This window comes from Colobus angolensis, unplaced genomic scaffold (genome assembly GCF_000951035.1).
Source record: "Colobus angolensis palliatus isolate OR3802 unplaced genomic scaffold, Cang.pa_1.0 Scaffold68, whole genome shotgun sequence".
NCBI lineage: Eukaryota > Metazoa > Chordata > Mammalia > Primates > Cercopithecidae > Colobus > Colobus angolensis.
This window is the reverse complement of record NW_012120487.1, coordinates 8167925-8171928: the sequence shown is the minus strand read 5'-3', so window position 1 is coordinate 8171928 and position 4004 is coordinate 8167925.

The window sequence follows — 4004 nt, the reverse complement described above, 5'->3', positions numbered from 1 at the left end:
TCCGGTGGTGACCGTGCCAGCCCCACCTCTCCTCTGCGTCCTCGCCGAGACTCCGGGTGGCCCGGGCTCCGGGCAGCTCCAGGTGTCCAGCGCTGTCGCCTAGCCGGCCCCGCCCGTCCTTAAAGCGCCAGCACGATTGGGCTGGCGGGGACTGGGGTTTGCCAGCGCGGTGGGGCCCGGGGAGCGGCGGGGCTGCTGCTGACCGGAATGCCTTGGCGCGGATGGGAACCCTGGGTCCTGGGGGCCGTCCCGCTCCCGCGAGCGCTTCAGGGCGGGCTTGGGAATGGAGACAAACTCCGAACCATTAACACCCAGCCGCACAGGGTTTAGGAGTCCTGAGCCCAGTGCTATTCACCCCCATTTTATAGAAAGGGAAACTGAGGCCCAGAGAGGGGAAAGTCACTTGCCGAGGTGTTTACTGAGGACTGCGTTGACAGAAGCTGCTTTTTCTCAGCACTCAGAGAGCAAGCCCTCCTGGCCCTCCAGGACCCCAGGTCCTGGCAAGGATGGCGTTCTCAGCCATAATGACCAGCATTTAAGTGCTCCCTGATACCGGCGTCACTGTCCCAACCAGTGGAGGTCCCGGAGAGGGGCTGAAGATGTGTGACCTAACTTCTCTGAACCTTACTCCGTTAAGGAGAGCTGATAATTCCTAACTCACAGTTCTGTGAGGACTGAATGCCTTAAGCATGCAGGTTAAGTGGCTACTGAAGGCCGTTTTTGTGGACAGGTGATTTGGGAGCCTAGAGGAAGGGGTGTGTGTGTGTGTGTAAAAATCCTTCCATGAGAGGACATCTGAGGTGTGGACAACAGCATCCCGGCAGAAGGAGCAGCATGTAGATGATGTCACAAGCTGGTGAGATCCTGACAAGGTCATGCGGGCCAAGGGAAGCCAGTTCCAGGCCCAGCTGGGGTCTGGGTTTTGTTCTTGCCCTTTCCTGTTACTCCAGCAAGCCGGGGGACTGGGGCCACTTTGCCACTGGCACAGCCTAGATTCTCCAATGAGCTGGGGGTGACTAACTCTCTTCCCAGCCCAAGGGTAGAAGGTGGAACAGCCTGTCCAGCAGGGATCTGAAGCCCAGAGAGAGGAAGTCACTGGCTCCAAGTCACAGAGCCAGTCAGTGGCAGGGCCCAGGGCCCTGGCCCCCATACTCTGTCTCTGAAGAAATATTCCACCAGGAAACTAAAGCTCAGAGACGGCCCAGGCCTGTGTGTGCAAGGCTACAGAGCTGAGACAAGGACCAGGCAGACTTCCTTAGACTTTGCTCTGCTCAGTCTGTAGGTGGGACCAAAGGCCACTGGCAGCCCTCTTCACACCCTTGTGGGCCAGGGGCAGATATGAATCGGAAGCTAGAGGCCACAGAGCTTTTAGCTCCACTCATTTCCACAGGGCAGGCCTCTGTGTGTGTTGAGGGCCCCTCACTGGTCAAAATGGACCCTCCCAGCCCTGCCTGTGTAGTCCCAGAAGTGAGTCACAGGTTGGTGATGTTGGGGTCCAGACCTGGACAGGCTGATGTTGCTGGCACACCCCCTCGGGCCCTGCTTCAACCTGAATCCCTGGGCCAGGCTGGAAGCTCAGTCCCTGGAACCAGACAAGTCATGGTTCCTTCCTGCCTTAGTCACTTTCAGACTAGAAGACCGGCCACATCTTTATCAGTAAAATAGAGACAATGGCACCTCCTTCCTAGAGTAGCTATTGGGGTTTAATAAGACCTTAGCCTAAGGAGCTGGCCCAGGGACCAGGTGTCATTTGGCTCAGGACTCAGCCGGATGCAGTACAGCTGGGACCAGAAGGGGCCGGGCCTGGGTGCTGATTGAAATCCAGGAATCTGTCCCAGGTTTTCTGGCCCTGTCTTCTTTCCCAGCTTTCAGAAACTGGTCTCAGCGTCAGATCTGCGATGCTGCCCAGGCATGGCGGTGACTCTTTCTAAACAAGCATGCTCAGAATTTCCCTGGCCTCAGCTGGGCGACTCAGGAGAAAATTAGTTATCAGCTTCTGCCTCAAGGGGCTAGGGAAGGGAGCTAACATTTGTACCCACTTATTACATGTCACCAGCCACATACTCTTCCCATTTCATTGTCACCTCAGCTAAGTCATGGAGGGTCAGAGAGAAGTGCATTGCCCAGGGCTCACAGCTAATAAGTGGGGACTGGGGAGAGAAGGTACTGAAATCCATGTCAGTCTGAATCTCCCAGACCCGTATGCACTTCTCCAATTTTTGCCACATTGTCCCCTTTGTTACAGCCTGTGTTGCTGCTCCCGCCTCTCACTGGCCTCTCTGCCCCCAAGCTGACTGCCCTTCATGAGACACCAGCTTGAGCTTCCAAACCAGTATCCCCATCAGTCCCTCACCTGCCAAACCTTTCAATGGCTCCCCCATTGCCCTCAGAATAATGACCCCAGCTCCAAGCATCCATAGTCTTGTAACCAAGTCTCTGGCCACCTCCCAGCTTCACTTCCTGTGCTCCCTACCATGTCATGCCTGAACTCACTGTTCACTGTGTCCCAGAGACAATGCCACACCTTGGTCACAAAGGTCCTTTCCTCACCTGGTGAGCTCATGCACTTCCCTTAAAATTCAGGTTACAGGTCACCTTTTGTAGGTGACTTCTCAGTGTCCCATAGTAGTATAATCTGGTCTCTCTTCCAGGCTTCCAAAGGGCTTTACTGGTCCATCCATCCTAGCCGTGAGCACACTGACAAAAATAAAACTGCATGCCTGCCTTCTTCTTCTTCTTCTTTCTTTTTTTTTTTTTTTTTTTTCAGTGAAAAGAAATTGCTGGACATTGCAGAAAATTTAGAAAATATCAGTTAAGTTAAAAGAAATCAGGTCAGGCACAGTGGCTCAGGCCTGTAGTCCCAGCACTCTGGGAGGCCGAGATCACCTGAAGGCGGATCACCTGAGGTCAGGAATTTGAGACCAGCCTGGCCAACATGGTGAAACCCTGGCTCCACTAAAAATGCAAAAATTAGCGAGGCGTTGTGGCGGGTGCCTGTAAGCCCAGCTACTCGGGAGGCTGAGGCGGGAGAATTCCTTGAACCCAGGTGGCAGAGGTTGCAGTGAGCTGAGATCATGCCACTGCACTTCAGCCTGGGTGACAAAGACCCTATCTCAAAAAGCATCTAGTAGCAACCTACAATGCACAGGACAGGACAGCACCCACAACAAAGAATTATCCAGTCCCAGATGTCAAGCACCGGGGTTGAGAATCCCTGGTTTAGACTGCCTTAGTTAGGTTTTAGAGACTGGCTTGTTCAAAGGTTTGCAGACTGTGTTCTACAGAGACTCTGGGGCTCCTGGGAGTGAGTGGAATGAGAGGGAGGGGACAGGGACTCCAGTCACATTCCCGGCCAGTCAGAGCAGGTGCCCTTCAACTTCAGCTTTTGAAGCTAGAGTTCTGTATTAGCTTTGCTTTGGAAAAATCCCTGGGGGTAGGGAGGTGCGTAGAGAAAAGATTTGAATGCCATTACCCTGCTTTGATTTATAGGCCCAGAAAAGGAAAGTGAGTTGCCTGAAGTCACATAGCAAATCTGAAGTACAACAGGGACCTAAACACAGAGCCTTGCTGTCCAGCGCCCTTTGTACCACCCCTTAGCCCTATTGATAATTACTGACGCCCTGGGCTAGGAGTCAGGCACCTGGGAAGTGCTGGCAAACTGTGGCCTGTAGGCCAGACCTGGCTCACTGCCCATTTTTATATGGCCTGCCAACTAAGAATAATGGTTTTCACATCTTTTTAATGGTTGAAGAAAATAGAGTATTTCATGGCCGGGCATGACGGCTCACATCTGTAATCCCAGCACTCTGGGAAGCCGAGGAGGATGGATCACTTAATGTCAGGAGTTCGTGACCATCCTGGTCAATATGGTGAAACCCCGTCTCTACTAAAAATACAAAAATTAGCCGAGTGTGGTGGCAGGTGCCTGTAATCCCAGCTACTCGGGGGCTGAGGCAGGAGAATCACTTGAACCCAGGAGGCAGAGGTTGCAGTGGCCAAGATCA